The sequence below is a fragment of the Meles meles genome, chromosome 12 (assembly GCF_922984935.1).
Source record: "Meles meles chromosome 12, mMelMel3.1 paternal haplotype, whole genome shotgun sequence".
NCBI classification, from domain to species: Eukaryota; Metazoa; Chordata; class Mammalia; order Carnivora; family Mustelidae; genus Meles; species Meles meles.
The window spans coordinates 11,811,952-11,830,652 of NC_060077.1; positions in this window are offsets into that span (position 1 = coordinate 11,811,952).

The following is an 18,701-nucleotide window of genomic DNA, read 5'->3' on the forward strand; positions in this document are numbered from 1 at the left end:
AGACCTCAGGGAAGTTATATAAAACTTCTTTTATTTTTTACCCTCTTTTGAAGAGGGGCATGGGGAGGGCTTGTGGACTCTTTATCCTGATTAATGTAGTAACTGACTCCTTTATGCCTTCTTTTCATCTTTTAAAGGTAATGGTAACCATTTACCACTTACTGGTAACCCTTTTTTCCCTGTCTCCTTGGGATTCCTGCCCTCCCTGGAATGCTCAGACACTTAACAATATTAGGTTCTATTAGACATACATTTAGAAAGCTGCACTCCCAGAAGCCAAAACTATCTCAGCATCATTTTAGCTAGTATACTTTTCATGCACATGGCACAGTCTCTTACTGTCATTCTGGAAGCTTAGGCGAGCGTGAAGGGGACTCTGCATTTGGTTCTTAATCTGGATTTTGCATTCTTGATGTACTAAAGAAGGCCAGGGGAGAGATGAACAATCTGTTGTTTTATACAAGATGATCGTGGTCTTTGGGGCCCAATGTTGAATTGCTTTGGGTCAAAAACTTCTCACTGGAATAATCTGGAAAATGTGGTTTTGGTACTTGGCACGGAGCTGTGCTGGTGCAGATAACGTTTGTTACTCTGAGGCTAATTACCAAGTGCGCTAAAGTGAACTAAAGCAGCTTTGCTTTTTTTCAGGCTGGGTTCTAAATCCCCTGACCCAAAACTCCTTTCAAACCCAGCCTCGTAATAAATGCAGAGAGGCTAGTGTCCTGTATAATATGGCTGATGTGGAATTCTTCTCGAAAGATAAAAGCAGAGCTCTAGCACTGAGCATAAATGCTGAATGCAAGAATCACTACTGGCCTGGCCTCTGTGGAGATGTCTTTCGCCATCTTTCATCTGGAGGGAGCAGAAAGTCCCAGACCAAATCTGCCCTTATGCCCATTTCCTTACTGAAACCCCTCCAGCAGAATCGATTAGTGATCGCAGATTCTCAGTCCGTTGGGTATGGCCCAATGGGCCCAGAGTCCAGACTTTTCCCTAGAGGGCTGGGCACAGTTGAGTGCCATTAAAAGAATGATGAGTCTCCACCACTTGAAAAACCAGACGGTGTCACTTTAATACCACTAACGTAACGGTTAGGCTCCAAAAGACCTCGGTGCTAACTGAAAAGAAGGAACACGAACTAATTTCGGGGGCAGCAGAGCAAGATCACAGAGAAAGACCGAGAAACGAAGGAGAGTCCATGGAAAATTTTAGGAGGAACAAGAGAGCCGCTCTCCTGGAAACCCTCCAGCGGAGAGCAAACAAATTGTGACTTATCACACACAGCCAGAGGGTCCTCCAGCAGCATTTTCCAGGAATTATCTTTTGTGAAAGACTTAGCCTTAAGTCGTGGCCATGCCCCCTCACACATTCTAACTGATACGTTTGTGCTCACACAGAAACTATGAGCGCAAAAGCGTTTGCAGAAAAGACAGCAACAGAAGAGCCACGTCACAACGCACCCCCCCACCAACGTCCCGGCCCCACCTGTCCTTGGGGAAAAAATTAAAATCCTCTTTTCAAAATGCATGCCTCAGGAAAACAGCTTCGTTGCATTTGTTTCCATGCTGCAGAAAATCAACACTCACTGGCTTCGATCCCAAACAGGGCCAAATGCAAAACGTGGAGGTTCAGCCGCCAGGAACTCCGAGGCCTCCTCCATCCTCCCTCCCCCCAAGCACATTCGACTTCAATTATGTGGGAACATGCCTGGGCCGGGGGCTGCTGCCAGAACTCTCCTGGCCCCGATGGAGGAGGCCCCGTGCTGCAGCCCAGAAGCTTTCCTAAAAGTCCATACAGGATCTCTAGGCTGCTGCCAATCGTGCACTCTCCCTTTGGCTAGATTCCTAGCTCTGGCCCGAGGAGCGCCAAAGCTCTCCCTTCTCACTTTCTTCCTGTAGGCTCGGTGCTCCTTTCCCCACGGCCCCCTTTCCCCTCGCTCTTGTAAATAAGAATGTTCCGCTGCTTTTTAGAACCAGAATAATCCTGAGAAAAAGAGCCTACATCTAGCCCCGCCTCTCTCCTCTCCAAGCCCTCCTCAGGAGAATGCTTTTTGGTGAGCCCTTAAAAACAGTTTTCTTTTCACCTGCTGAGATAACATTCGTGTGAGGATGGAGGTAATTGACGCTAAGAACTCATTGAGTTACTGTTAGCCTGTGTGAACCCACGTTGACTTGGAACAACCTAGAAGAACATCCCCAGGAGAGACCTCTTTTCCAGCACCGGTAACCCCTAAGTAGGCAATACAGACGGGCAGACCCGGAACCTCTGGTTTCTTTAGTAGGACCCAAAGCCAGGAGAGAATGAGAAGCGCAGAATTAAGAGGATTCTCCTCCACTCGCTGAGCGATAGAGACGGGAGCACACTCTGCCCTGATTTGATGCACCTGATTCCAAGGACTAATGCACGTTTGTTGAATTCCTGCTGACCGGACCACAGTTCCTGTGCATGGTTCCGTTCAGTAGCGCACGCCAGCCTGTGAGGTAGGTAGAGCTACCCCGCTGTACCAACGGAGAAACCCAGGCCCGGCGGGAGGCATCTCAGAACTGGCTGAGCTCACATCGGGGATCCCTAACTAGGGCCATGCTCAATCCCAGCATTGCCTGAGTCCAGACTCTGGGCTCCTCGCCACTCCACTCGACTGGCCCCTCTAACCTTGGGATGTGGGGACAGAAAGGACACAGCTCCCAAGTCCCCGTTTTGTGGTTGCCTTAGGAAAGGAGCAGAGTATGGAGTTGAGGCCACTTTGGCGTGAGTAAAATGGTCTCTTCTCCCTGCCTTCTGCAAGCCTCCCTCTCCCCATGGAACTTTCTGTCTCCTCTCCCATTTCCACTGGGCCTGAGCCAGAGCTGATAAAGAAGGAGGAAGAAAACCACGCCAGTGGTTTTCCCCCACTCCACCCAAGGGCCAGCTATGGGAAATCACTTTATTCCAATAGCCTGTTGTGGCCCTGTCACCCCGGAGAGGCTCGGGGCCTAACCATTTAAGCTGACATCTCAGTTCTGTTTTACAGAGCTTCATGGAAGCCGGGGTGCTTCCCTGGCTGGAAAAGTTGCTTCTGGAACAAAACTGTCTAGACCCTAAGGAGTCCTTTCTTCGAGAGTGTAGACTCAGTTACTGCCCCCAGAGGCACCAGCAGGAATAAACAGGCTAACTGGAAACTAGATTCTGAAGGGATCAGTTTAGCTTGCGGCTTCAGTTTATTACAGAATCAGTGGAGAGGGAAAGCCTGGAACACATTTTTTATGAACTCCCGGGGGGGTGTTACAAAGCAGTGTTAACTTGGCAGGTATAGACTGGTCTGTCTGTGTCCGCATGTAAAGGTTATCCAAAACCTTTTTCTTCTTTTTTTTTTTTTTTTTGATATTGTAACAAGTGAAATTTAATTTAGAATACAGATGCAATACCTATTATCCTGTTTATAATTATATATTTTAAATGCTGTAAGATAATGGCAAGAGCATTGTATTTTGAGATACACGTATATTATTCGTATATTGCTTGTATGGTTTTTTTAAATTTTTGAGATATAATTAGCATACAAGAGAATGCAAGTCTGAAGCATTCGGTTGGGTGAGTTTTGACAGTTGTCCACGTCCGCGTAATCACCACCCAAATCAAGATACAGAGCATTTCCATCTACCCCCAAAAATAGAATGCTTTATTTTTAAAGCAGAAAAATATAGAGAGGAAAAGTAAAAGTAGTCTCATTTCAACAGATGAAACCATTTAACACTTTGGGGTGTTTCTTCTAGTGTTTTCTAGGCATATAGTTTCTATATGGTTGATTTGTTCTCTCAGTAATTACTTGAGGGCCTACTAAGTGCCACACCCCATCAGGGTTCTGGGGCTCCAGCAGCAGATACAACTGTCCCCGTCATTGCTGCCCTACAAACAAACGAAATTGTATGGAATTTTAGAAAATGTAAATACTAGGATGAAATAGTGTCAGGAGGGAAGGGCTGCTTCAAGGAGGGTAGGTACAGATGCCTCCCTGGCTGACTGTGTACAAAAGAGGCTTGCTTTGGACTTCTGGCCTCCAGAACTATAAGAGAATCAACTTCTATTTGTTCTAAGCACCCCCAGTTTGTGGTACTTTGTTATTCTGGGACACTGACCCATGGGTCTTTGCTTCCATTCCCTCTGAAAGCTTGGCAGCTGCTCCCTTCCCCCAGCCATTTCCTATTCCTGCAGTCTACCTGACCAAGCACTATGTCCTCCTGAGGGCCCTCCCTGTCTCCGGGATGAGCCTGGCCTCCCCAGGCTGCGGTTTCTCTCCACACCAGCAATCATGATTCATTCCTGGTCATCTCCACCAGCTCTCAGAAAGAGAGGGGTTCTCAGGGATGGGTCCTGGCCTCCGTCTTCCTTCTCCTCTCTCAGTGAGCTCACCAGGTCCTGTGGTTTGAAAGACCATCTTGATGCCGTGAAATCCCATCCCCAAATTTCTACCTGTGGCCTCAACCCTGCCCTGAGCTCCAGTTGCAGTGGCTTCCTTGCTGGTCTTTCCACCGTGACTCCTGCCCCCTTCCAACACCCCCACTTATGGCAGTTATAAAGCCCATCCGTGATTCTCTGGATCTCAGAGTAAAATCCAAAGTCTTGCCTGGGCCTACGCGGTCTTGGGTGATCTGGCCCTGACCTGCCTTTCCAGGCTCACCTCACAGCTCCCTCCCTCCCTATCCTTCCCTTCTAGCTCCCTTGAGACCTCCACTGGTGTGTTTGTCTGCTAGCACACAGCCGTTAGAGTGCCACAAACCAAACAGCTTCAGCAACAGAAATGTGTTGTCTTGTGGTCTAGAGGTGGAAAAGTCCAAGATCCAGTGACGGCAGGGCTGGTTCTGTCTGTGGCTGTGCAGGAAGGGTGGGCTCAGGGCCTCTCTTCACAAACGGAGATCTGGCCAGTCTGCCCCCGAGCCTGGACAGGCAGTGCATTTAGAAGTTTGTGCCCGGGGCCTGGGTTCAAATCCCAGCTCTGCTACTACCTGGTTAAGTGATTTAGGGAAAGTTACGTGACATCTCAGAGCAGTGATTTCATCTCCAAAATGGCAATAGTAGTAAGAGCTGCCCCTCAGAAGATTTGTGGGAGGATTAAAGGAACCGGTGCTTAGCTTAGCTCGGTGGGCACAAATAGTGGTCTCCATGTCAGCATTTCTCACCCCAACCTGTGTTAGTGGCCGCTGTGCTTATCTCTGTCACTGTCCCCTGGCTAGATGATATGCATTTTGAAGGTGGGGACCATTTTTCCTCATCTGCACAAGGTTTGGCCCAGAGAAGCTCCTCAACATGGGACTGTTGGATGGAATGAAGGAAGGAGGGAATGGAAAAGGGCCGGGCAGAGTAAAGCCAAGCACACTCTGCATGATAGAAGGCACGCAAGGGGCAGCCTTGCCTGGACAATGCCAGCACCCAGCCCCTCCCCTAGAATCTGCAGGACTTTAATAGAGTGAATGGGGACAGGCAACAGGAAGAAGGAACAAAATGTCTGAGGGGTTCAGGAGAGGTCAGGGTGATTGTGACCAAGCATGCCAGGAATGGCTTTAGGGACAAGGTGGCAGCTGAGATGGACCTTGGAAGGACAGAGTGGACTGGCCTGCCCTGTGGCCTCTGTCTTTGGAGCAGGAAACCAAGTCTGGAGAAAACTGCCTGGAGCAAATGCTGCTGGTTAGAGGAATGAGTCTGTGAGATGCCTTCAGGTACAAGTAATAGAATCCCAACTGAACAGGATGGGGGGTTTATCTCACGAGGTAAGAACGGAGGTAGGTCCAGTTCTGGATTGATTAGATGAGCGGCTCAACAACTTCACCAAAGATCCAGTCCAGAAGCCCTCCAGGAGACTCCCTCACTTTCCATGAGGCCAACCATGGCTCATCTCCCAAGAATGGGGTTGGACCTCGCCACCCCAGAAACTCAAAGAGGTTGGCTTTTGAGACAGTCATGCTGCTCTCTTAGCAAATAGATGAAATCATAATTGGTTGTAGCCAGTCATAGGATTGGTATGGACAGGGATGGTCATCTGGTGAGATTATGGCCAATGAGATGGAGAGTAAAGTCCGCTGGGGGTTTCTGGAAATGATTTTACCCCCTGAGATAAAAAAGGTGAAAGTGAGAAAGTTCCTTTTGTTCCTGGCTCCTGCCTTCCTTCTTTCCTTCCTTCTCAGAATGCTGCTGTGTGAGGCTGTGATGCTTGGTGTCACAGCAGCCATTCTGTGACTCAGAGGGACAATGTTGCAGACATGCTAAGGATGGCAGAGCAGAAAGTAAGAAAGAACCAGGTTCTTGATGACGTAGTTGAATCACCAAACCAACACTGAAATTGCTTACCTCCATACAGCATGCAATAAATAAACTTTTATCACTAAGTCCCATTAGTAGGTTATTCTATTACTTACAGACTAAAGCATTCCTAATTGATAGAGTCCCTTATTTCCCTCAATACATTTCACATTCCTTCTTTGCTGGTAATAAATCTGGAGCTGGTGGCCGTCTTTTCTGCCATGTGGAAAGAGAGCACTTGAGAATAAAATCAATACAGCAAAAAGGAGAGGGGAGAAATGGAGAGGGACTGGATCCAGCTATGCCAGAAATGAGCCCTATTCCTGGACTTTGTAGTTACATAAGCCAATAAATTCTATCCTCCCTCTCCCCCCACTTTTTTTTCCCTCTTAATCCAGGTTCTTCTGATTTTCTGTCACTGAAAGTCTTGACTAATATACTGTGTCCCCAAGTGCCATTTCAGGGTGTTCCCCCAGGTCACAGATCATCACAAAGTATTTGTCAAGAAAATGACAAATAAATTCGCCGACAAGGAAATTCACTACTTTACCTTCTCTTTCCTGCATCCCAGACATTGGGAAGATACCCAGCCCAACTACAGTCCTATTGCTGGGTGTCTACAGTGCACGGTGTGTTAGGCCATGATATCTTACAAACTTAAGGCCCGTATTAGTCAAGGTCATTTGGGCACAAGTCAGAAATCCAACCCCAAATGACAGAAGCAAAAAAGAGGAATTGCTTAGCTCTCATTAAGGGAAGCTCAGGGGTGGGGGTGGCCTTAGGAACTGTGGTCCCACACCTGGCCAGCTCACTAACCACCCGGAGCTCGGTTTTCCTTCAGACTGATCTCACTTTCCCGTCCACATGCAGGCTTCCTCCAGGTGGAGGCTGATGAGGAGGGCGGGAACCCGCATGGCTCTGGGTGCTGCTCACACTGGCTCACCAGCACCTTCTATCTCCATCCTCCGTGTAGAATCCCATGACTTCATTTCCTTTAGCCCAGTCTGGGGCACATGCCCCTATCTGGGATAACCACCCTGACTCTGACTGGCCATCTGTCACAGTGCTGTGTCCTTTAGGGCAATGTGACCATGACCACCTTGTGTGGGGAACAGAATGCCCCCAGAGAAAGGAAGGGTGCTATTGTGCAAATGAGGGGTCAGGAAGGTAGGGCCTGGTGGATGGAAGTGCTGACATCTGTCATAAAGCCATCCCATTACAAACTGGGACTTCAAAAAATCTTGATGGATTTCACAAACTGCTTTTGGACTCACTAAATACTTCCTTTGCACCTGTTAAGGGCCACGAGCTACGTGTTAGGAGCTGGAGCCATGAAGATGATCAAGCAGAAGTCCCTATGCCTACAGACTTCACTGTCGAGTAAGTGACCAGATGTGTAAACCAGTATACCATGGTTCGCTGTCATAAACTGTTTCACTCTGGGAAAATGAGAAAGGGTGCGCTTCATTCTCCCCGGTTGTGGGGCTTAAGGAAAGCTACAAAAGAGAAGTGTCATTTGAGCTAAGCCTTGAAATCCAAGTATGGAGATTGGCAGGTAGAAGGGGTGGGCCGGTCCTGCAGCAGAGGAAACAGCAGGAACAAAGGAACAGAGGGAAGGAAGTGCCTAGTGGATCCTGAGAGCTCGCAGGGAGGCCCAGCTGGTTGAAGGGGGGGGGGGGGGGGTGTCGTGTGTTTGGTACCGTCATGGCCAAACATGGCCACATCCTCATCGCCTGAACCTGTGCGTATTACCTTATATGGCAAAATGGCCTCTGCAGATGTGATTAAGTTGATGATCTTCAGATGGGGAGGTTATCCTGATTTGTCCAGGTGAGACCTAAATGCAGTCACAAAGATCCCTATCAGAGGGAGGTGGGAGACCAGAGCAGTAGGAGGTGAGGTGGAATCAAAAGCAGAGGGAGCAAAGGCCATGTAGGGCCAAAAGCCAAGGCATGGGAATGGCAACGGAAGAATAAAAGATAAGGACCAGATTCTCCCCTAGAGCCTCCAGAAGAAACGAGGCACGTTAACACCTTGGAGTTAGCCCCATAAGTCTCACTGTGGATTTCTTACTCCCATAACTCTAAGACGTTGTGTGTGGTTTTTATCCACCAAACTTGTGGCAACATGTTATAGAAGCAACAGGAAACTAATACAGGCAGCCCTCCATTCTCTGATGGAAAGAGAATAGGATCAGGTTACGGCGATCTTGTCTATATGACTCCAAGAAATTTGGCGTGGCCAGTCCACGGGTTCTAACCCCCTGGCCACAGAAATAGGTTAATAAAAGAACATGGGACCCAGTTCTGCCCAATGAGCATTGGCTCTAGGAATTTTGTGGTGATCCTGTCTTCGGGGATTGCCAGTGTCAGAATGGAAGCTTGGAGTTGTAGGGAGCCATCTTTGCTACCATGTAAGGAGGACTTGTCTGGGGATGTAGTCAACACGGAGGATAGCAGAGCTAAGAGATGGAGAGGGACTGGGTCCCCAAGTCTAATACATTCTTCAGCCAATTTGTACAATAAGCCTTTGGTGCCACTTGAAATGGAGACTCATGGGGAGGAGTGGGGATGATTTTTTTATTTTTTAAAGTAGGCTCCACCCCAGTATGGGGCTTGAACTCAGGACCCTGAGACCAAGAGTCGCATGCTCTTCCAACAGAGCCAGCCAGGCGCCCTGAGTGGGTATGATTTTTATTGGATGGGATGACACCTGTTCTTCTCAAGCTCATTCAGGAGCTCACACTGGCCGGTGTCAGTTCCTCCCTGGCTGTGGCAGGAGGCTTTGGTTCTCGCTACGTGGGCGTCTCCATAAATTGTGGGAGTATCCTTCTGACATGACAGCTGGCTTCTGCCAGAGTGAACTGTCTGAGGAAGAGAAAGTGAGAGCGCCTGCCCAAGATGAAAGCCGAAGACTTCTTAGTAACCAAATCTTGGAAGTGACCAATCACCATTTCTGCCATGTTTGATATGTTTGAAGCTAGTCACGAAGTCCAACCCAGTCACAAGGGGACTAGAGTTAAGCTTCACTTTTTAAAAAAAATTTTTAAATTTATTTTATCTTTAGATGTTTTATTTATTTATTTGACAGACAGAGATTGCAAGTAGGCAGAGAGGCAGGCAGAGAGAGAGGAGGAAGCAGGCTGCCCACCAAGCAGAGAGCCCGATGTGGGACTCGATCCCAGGACCTTGAGCCGAAGACAGAGGCTTAACACACTGCGCCACCCAGGTGTCCCCCTTTTCGCCACACATGGGGCTTGAACTCACGACCTGGAGATCAAGAGTGGCATGTTCTACCTACCGAGCCAGCCAGGCACCCCCAGCTTCAGCTTCTCAAAGGGGAGACCTATCAGAGGATGTGTAGGGCATCATTTTTAAACCAGCAGACCACCAAACTTCCCCGATACCTCATTCATGAGATTTGGGTCACATGGTTGTACCTGAGCCAGTCACTGGTAAGGGGAATGGATTCTCCCAAGACTAGACATTTCTGAGGGCTGGGCTCAGTTTCCTTGGGGCTCAGTGCTGCGTGGGGGAAGGGAAGTGCCGGAACAAAACCAGTATTCTGGGAGAAAGGAAAGAATGGGTGCCAGTGTGGGACCGGCGGGAGTACCGGCGGGAGTGTGCCATAGGCGGTACGCTGGGCTGGGGTAAATAGGAAAGGCAAAGGGGGAACGTGTCAACAGAAGAGGAGCTCAATTTAATACTGAATTAAGTCTCAAGATTCTTTAGTGGTATATATTTACCAGAAGAAGAAGGAGAATAAGATGAATGGCGTTTCCTTCCTGAGTTGGAACCCTGTTTTGTCCCCTCTGCCCTAGAAATTTTGTAATTTGTGTTCTCTACGGAGACACAATAATCCTTTTTATCGCTGAGTCTTTGCAAAAATGCTAACTATTTCATAATGAAAGTCAAGGTTGCGCTAATTAAAAGATCCAACGTGAAGCCCAAACGGTTTTTTTTAATTGAAGTGAAATTCACATAACACAAAATTAACCATTTTAAAGTGAACCTTCAGTGCCATTTAGTACATTTGCAGTGCTGTGCAAACACCACCTCTGTTGAGTTCCAAAATGCTCACACACTCCTCCACCCCCAGAGCAACCCGGGAACTATTAGCAGTCACTCCCCGTTCTCCCTTCCCCCAGCCCCTGGCAACCGCCAATCTGCCTTCTGTCTCTATGGGTTTGCCTGTTCTGGGTGTTTCATATAAATGGAATCATATACTCTGTGGCCTTTTGTGTCTGGCTTCTGTCACTTAGCATCCTGTGTTTGAGGCTCATTCATGATGGTATGTATCAGAACCTCACTCTTTTTTATGACTGAATGATATTCCATTGTCCAAATATACATTTTGTTTATCTGTTCACCCACTTATGGACATTTGGGATGTTTCCATTGTTTGGCTACTGCGAGTACTGCTGTTATGAATGTGTATGTACATATATTATTTTTGAGTTCCTGTTTTCAATTTTTTGGGGGGTGTACACCTAGGAATGAAATTGCTGGGTTGTATTGTACTTCAGTGTTTATTTTAACTCCTGATGAGCCAGCAAACTGTTTCCTTTTTTTTTTTTTAAGATTTTATTTATTTACTTGTCAGAGAGAGAGAAAGCACACAAGCAGGGGGAGTGACAGGCAGAAGGAGAAATAGGCTCCCCACTGAACAGGGGCTCATGACCTGAGCCAAAGGCAGATGTTTAACTTGACTGAGCCATCCAGGCTCCCCTGCTTATGATTTTCTTAATAACACTTTTTTCCCTCTAGCTTAATCTATTTTTTTTAAAGTTTTATTTATTTATCTGACAGAGATAGAAGAGAGCACAAGCTCTGGGAGCAGCAGGCAGAGGGAGAGAGAGAAGCAGGCTTCCTGCTCAGCGGGGAGCCCAATGCAGGGGCTTGATCCCAGGATCCCAGGATCATGACTTGAGGCAAAGGCAGATGCTTAACAACTGAGCCACCAGGTGCCCCTAGTTTACTCTAGCGTAAGAATACAGTGTATAATTCTTATAACCTCTGAAATATGTGGTCACTATGTTACCAATAGGCTTCCAGTCCACAATAGATTATTGCGGGGGTTCACGCCCCCACCCCTGCATTGTTCAAGAGTTAACTGTATATCTCTTTTACCGTCTCATTCATTTCCCTGGTTCTCCAGGAGTGCGTTAAAAAAAAAATTTTTTTTTTTTTAGTAATCTCTATGCCCAACATAGGGCTCGAACTCATGACCCTGAGCTCAAGAGTCACATGCTTCTCAGACAGAGTCAGAAGCCCCCAGGAGTGGATTTAAAAAACACAACACATAGGGGCACCTGATGGCTCAGCGGTTAGGCATCCAATCTTGGTTTCTGCTGGGGTCACAATCTCAGGGTCTTGAGATGAAGCCCCATGTAGGGCTCCATGCCCAGTGTGGAGTCGGCTCCAGATTCTCTCTCCCTTTCCCACCCCGTCTGCTAACCTAGCTCCAACTCATACATGCACATGTGCTCTCTCTCTCAAATACGTAAATAAATAAGCAAAATCTTAAAACAAAACAAAACAATACATACACACACCACACATATAACTCCATTTAAAATCTGTTAATTAGGGGTGCCTGGGTGGTGTAGTCATTTGGGCATCTGCCTTCTGCTCAGGTCATGATCCAGGGTCCTGGGATCAAGTCCCACATTGGGCTCCCTTCTCTGTGGGGAATCTGCTTCTCCCTCTCCCCACCACCACCCCCCTTCCTGCTCAGGCTCTCTCTGTCTCTCAAATAAAGAAATAAAATTTTTTTAAAAATAAAATCTATTAAATATCTGTTAATTCATTTAAAATATCAAGCAGGATGCCTGGTTGGGTCAGTCGGTTAAGCGACTGACTCATGATCTCAGCTCAGGCCTTGATCTCAGGGTCATGTGTTTAAGCCCCACACTGGGCTCCATGTTAGGCATGGGGCCTACTTAAAAACAAAATCCAAACAAACAAAAAACCAAGCATCTATTAAGGGTCAGGCAGTGTTCTAGGCTTTATAACTGCAAACAATAAAGTTCCTGCCTTTGTTGGGCTTACGTCTAGTGGAAGGAAACAGGTGATAAAGAAACCACCAAATATATATCTAGTAGTGATAAGTGGTATGAGGAAAGATAAAGCAGATTATGGGGGTAAGTGTGAGGAGGTAGGGTGCTGTTGTACACAACGGGGTGCTCAGGGAAGCCTTCTCCACTAAGAAGGATCAAAAATGAGCCCAAAGATCCAAATAAGGTAAAGGACTGAGCCACGTGTATGCCTGGGGGAAGGGCATCCCAAGCAGAGGGAGCCACAAGTGCAAAGGCCCTGAGGCGGTGGGGGGGGGGGGGATGTGTTTGGCATGTTGGAAGACTGTCGAGGAGGCCAGTGTGTGGAGGCCGGGATAAAGTACAAGAGTGGAAGGAGAAGACAGAAGAGGTAGTAAAGGTCCAAATGTTTAAGACCTTATAAGTCAAGGTAACCATGTGGCACTTATTATTAAGACGGGAGAACTATGGGAGTATTTTTTAGCATGGGAGCCACAGACTATGACCTGTGTGTGTGTGTGTCTTTTTTTTTTTTTTTTTTAAGATGTTTTTTGAGAAACACACCCAGCGGGGTAAGATTGTAAGCAGACAGACATAGGAGAAGCAAGTGCAGGGCAGGCCTGGGGGAGAGAACGCAGCTGAGATCAGGAGGGTGTGAGTCCCCACAGGGGAGAAAAGCGAGCTGGGGAAGGTAAGCGGGGCTCGTGAGAGAGTTCAGGGCAGAGAGCCAGGTGGCAGGAATGTCTCTGGAAGGGGGAAGTGAGGAAGTCTGCTGCTAAGGCCAGGAAGGCAGGCTTCTGCAGTGGGGCGCCAGAGCAGACATTGAGGAAAGTGTTTCTTTGAAGGGGTGGGGCTCAGGAGAGAAGATGAGTGGAGGAAAGGGAGGTAGGGGCAGGCAGCTCTGCTCAGTGGTGGGCAGGGCAAGGAAGGTAGAGGTGGCCCCAGGGGGATGAGCACCAGCAGAGGGTTACTTTTGTAAAGATGAGAGGTAATTATAGTGCTTACTGAAAAACATAATAATACATTTTTAAAACATTTAAAGTTAAATTTTAAAAGAAAAAAAAAATATTTAGGGGCCCCTGGCTGGCTCAGGATATATATATACATATAGAATATATATATTCTATATATAGAATGTGACTCTTGATCTCCGGGTGGTCGGTTCAAGCTCCATGTTGGGTGTAGAGTTTATTTTTTAAAAAGATAAAAAGGGGGGACGCCTGGGTGGCTCAGTTGGTTAAGCGGCTGCCTTCGGCTCAGGTCATGATCCCAGCGTCCTGGGATCGAGTCCCACATCGGGCTCCGTGCTCGGCGGGGAGCCTGCTTCTCCCTCTGCCTCTGCCTGCCATTATGTCTGCCTATGCTCACTCTCGCTCTCTCTCTCCGACAAAAAAAAATAAAAAAAAAAAAAATAAAATAAAAAGGGACGACTTGGGTGGCTCAGTCAGTTAAGTGTCTGCCTTCAGCTCAGGTCATGATCCCAGGGTTCCAGGATCGAGCCCCGGGTTGGACTCCCTGCTCAGCGGGGAGCCTGCTTCTCCCTCTTCCTCTGCTAGTCTATCTCTCTGTCAAGTAAAAAGAAAATAAATAAATAAATAATAAATTAAAAAATAATTACGAGTTTTAAAAATATGATAGCTGTTACAGCACGTTGGTTTGCTGGAGAGAACGAGCCAGAAGAGAGCTGAGCACTGGGGCTGTCCCTCAGTAAGAGAGAGACAGTAGGATTTAGATTGAACAGTGGACCCTTCTATAAGCACAAATAATGTTTCTATGGGTGAGCCTGCTACTGGACTTTTAATTTGAACTCCTTAGGGTTTATCTAATAACCTAAGAACATCACCCATGTTCTCTTAGCTCCAAAGCCATCTGGCAGTAGTTTGCTACTTAGTTATTACTTTTTTTATTATGGTAAAATATACATAAAATTTACCATTTTAATCATTTTTTAAGAAGATTTATTTATTTGGGGGAGAGAGAGCTTGTGAGCAGAAGGGAGGGGCAGAGGGAAAGAGAATCTCAAGCAGATTCCCTGCTGAGCAAGGAGCTCGATGAGGGGCTCGATCCCACGACCTTGAGATCATGACCTGAACCAAAATCAAGAGTCGGGTGCCTAACTGACCGAGCCACCCAAGTGCCCCCATTTTAACCATTCTTTTTTCTCTTTCTTTCTTTCTTTCTTTTTTTTTTTTGAGAGGGAAAACAAGCTGGGGGAGCAGCAGAGGGAGAGGGAGAAGCAGACTCCCCGCTGAGCAGGGAGCCCCACATGGGACTCCATCCCAGGATCCTAGGATCATGAACTGAGGTGAAGACAGACACTTAACCGACTAAGCCACCCAGTTGCCCCCATTTTAACCACCCTTAAGTGTACAGGTCATTGGCATTAATTACCGTGTTCTGCATCCATCACGACTATTTTTTTTTTAAGATTTTATTTATTTATTTGACAGAGATCACAAGTAGGCAGAGAGGCAGGCAGAGAGAGGGGGGGAAGCAGGCTCCCCGCTGAGCAGAGAGCCCGATGCAGGGCTCAATCCCAGGACCCTGAGATCAGAACCTGAGCCGAAGGCAGATACTTAACAACTGAGCCCCCTAGGTACCCCTCGAACACTGGGCTTTGCCTAGGGGTTGAGAACTTAGGAATCTACCTCCTCAGTTCCCTGCTACCTAGACTTTCCCAAGAAGCCAAGTTGGCACCAGCCCTGCCTCGTTTTTGTCATTGTAGGTGAGCCTCTCATCTCTGCCCCTTTGGTCTATCTGCAGGAAGTAGCGCAAAACACTCAGGGCTCCAAATGCCAGGACACCCACCACGTCTTTAGGCAGGAGGTGAACGAGGCTAGAAGGGGAAGGGCCTGTGGGAGACACATGGGCACAGGCCCCACATACCCATCATGACTCCCTTCACCGCAGCCTCTTGCCTTGCTTTCCCTCTGGGCCAATATAGAAGGGTAAGCTCAGACAACTCTTATTTTTCCATTTGGAAGGGGACGGAGATGAGTGGGAATGGGTCCATGACTCGATTACTAGAGGTCAGTCCACAAAAAACAACTTCCAAAGCTTGGCATGAAATAGACTATGTGTAAATGTAGTCCGTTCATTCAGTGGAAACGTACTCAGCCTGAAAAGGGAAGGAAGTTCTGCGATATGCTACAACAGGGATGAATCGTGAAGACATTATGGTGAGTGAAGGTAGCCAGACACAAAAGGACAAATATTGTATGACTCCACTTCTTTTTTTCTTTTAATTTTAATTGTTCATTTGAGAGAGAGAGAGCACAAGCAGGGGGAGAGAGAGAAGCAGACTCCCCGCTGAGCTGGGGGCCTGATGTGGGGCTTGATCCCAAGACCTGATGATCATGACCCGAGCCAAAGGCGGACGCTCAACCACCTGAGCCACCTAGAAGCCCCATCGGATTCTACTTCTATAAGGTACTTCAAGTAGTCAAGTTCATAGAGACAGAAAGTAGAAGGGTGCTCACTGAGGGCTAGGGGCTGAGGAGGGTAGGGAAGAAATGAGTAATTAGTGTTTAATGGGGACTGAGTTTCATTTTGGAAGATGAATGGTGGTGTTGGCTGCCCAACCATGGGAATGTACTTGATGTCACAAAGTTGCAAACTTAAAAATGGTTACAATGGTAAATTTTCTGTTATGTATATTTTGCCACAAGAAAAAGAAATAGCCCAAGGGGCAGAAAGTAGATTAGGGGTTTCCAGGGGCTGAGGAAGGGGGAACAGGCATTGATTGCCAATGGTTATGGGATTTCCTTTCGGGATGATGGAATGTTCTAAAATTATACTGTGGTGACGGTTGCACAACTCTGCAAATATACTAAAAACCACTGAACTGCACGCATTTGAATGGGGTGACTTACAGAGGACGGGAATTAGATCTCAACAAAGCTGTTAAAAGGATAGTGCAAGTTGGACATCTTAAGAAAAGTGCTAAATTAACAGATTCTTTTCCTTCATTTGCTTTCGCTCTCCCTCTCCTTCCTGCTTTCTTGGTCTTCATGTGTTTGGACATTTTTAAGAAACTACTGTCTGCCTTTCCCCTTTTTACATCTAGCATTGTTGAGTATTCTGCTGACTTTTAATGCCCTTTAAGGCCTGGGGGAAAGGAAAGGCTGTTAAGGTCGGGCTGGAATAAATGGGTATTTGTAAAGTGGTATAATAATATTACCCAATAAAAATGAGATAGATCAAAGGGCTTAACCAGGCCTATGAGGAGGAAAGGCTGAAAATCATAGTCTTACAGACCATACCAAAAATCTGGGTGAAAGCTGAAAGTTCCAGCCCCAAGTCTAACCATCTTCTCTCTACAAGCAGGGGTTGGGCTATTCAGCATGTGGCCTGTTCTTTCATTTTCTTGCAATGTAACCTCTGAAAGTTCCCTGCGGCTGGCTGGCCTAGTCTGTGAAGCATACAACTCTTGATCTCCAGGCTGTGGGTTTGAGTCCCACATTGCATGTAGATATTCCATAAAAATAAAAGTCTTAAAAAAAAAAAAGTTCTCTTGCAACTTGAGAACATCTAGTGCCCCCCTCATCATTCATAAGGGACAATGAGGATGACTTTCCCAAGGTCATACGATGACATTTCTGGAGTATCAGTGTGTTACTCAGGGTCCCCCAGAGAAACAGATAGATAGATATCTATCTCCTATTGGTAATGTTTCTCTGGGGGACCCTGAGTAACACACTGATACTCCAGAAATTCATTATATAATTATAATTCATATATATATATATATATCCATAAATAGATTTATTATAAGGAATTGGCTTGTATATTTATAGAGGCTCAGAAGTCCCAGTCTGCCATCTGTAAGCCAGAGACCCAGGAAAGCTGATGGGGTAGTCTAATTCCATGTCCGAATGCCCGAGAACAAGGAGCATTGATGATTTTAGATCCCAGTCTGAGGGCAGAAGACCAATGACCCAACTCAAGTGGTCAGGGAGAGGACTCTTCCTTCTTCTGCATTTTTGTTCTAATCAGGTGCTCAGTGAATTGGATGGTACCCACACACATTGGAGAGGGCAATCTGCTTTACTCAATCTGCCAACTCAAGTGGTAATCTTTTCTGAAAACTCCCTCACAGACACACCCAGAAATAATGTTTCACCAGATACATCTGGGTATCCCGTGGCCCAGTCAAGTTCATAAATAACATTAACCATCACAACCAGCTTTGCAGAAAACACATGCAGTGCTGTTTTCATCGGGATGCTTCTAGCAATCCTGAGTGAGATGACCAAGAACCTGGAGGTTTGAAAATCATCAAAGGGTTAAAGATAAGCTTCTCAGCTTTCTTCTGAATACTGGGCATCCTCTTATTAAAAAAAAAAAAAAAAGGTTTAAATAGATTTTTCTAATTACCCCATCCCTGATGGTGATAGATTCCAAAAAAAAAGGACCACAACATCTTTCCTCCCTGCATGCTTATCCTTTGCAAAGTAATTTTGCAGCTTGTTGCCTCGAGAGATGGAGTCTCTGTCCCCACCCCTCAAATCTAGGCTCGGCTTTGACCCATGCGACATTAGAAAATGTGACACAAGAAGAGACACGAAAGTGCCATGGGTTGAGGCTCGCCCAGTTCATGCTGCTCTGGGGCCCGTTGTGACCACTGCCATGTGAATGAGCGCAGGCCAGCCTGCAGGATGATTCGAGTTATGTGGCCAAGTTGTGCTTCCCATCCCCAGCTGATCCAGAGCCAATGGCCAGACATGTCAGTGAGGCCATTCTAGACCATCCACCTCCAGTCATGCCAACCCAGAAAAGAAGAATTGTTCAGCCAACCTAAGAATTTTAAGGGGAAAAAAAAAAGTTTGTTGTTTTCAGCCACCATGTTGAGGGGCAGTTTGTTGCAGGGCAAATGCTAACCAATACACAAATATTTAGGATGTTCTTAAAAAACACTGAACAACAACTTTTAAAAAATGATGTGTTGAGATTATTAGAAATCAGTAACAGGGGACCCCGCGTGACTCAGTCCCTTAGGTGGCTGGCTCTTGGTTTTGGCTCGGGTCATGGTGTCAAGGTCATGGGATGGTGCCCTGGACTGGGCTGTGTGCTCAGTGGGGAGTCTGCTTGGGTTTCTCTCTCTCCTCACTGGCCCAACTCACAGGCACCTGTGCACACACACTCTTTCTCAAATAAATAAATTCTTTTTAAAAGAAAAAAAGAGGGGCGCCTGGGTGGCTCAGTGGTTTAAGCCGCTGCCTTCGGCTCAGGTCATGATCTCAGGGTCCTGGGATCGAGTCCCACATCGGGCTCTCTGCTCAGCAGGGAGCCTGCTTCCCTCTCACTCTCTCTGACTACCTCTCTGCCTACTTATGATCTCTCTCTGTCAAATAAATAAATAAAATATTAAAAAAAAAAAAAAAAAAAAAAAAAA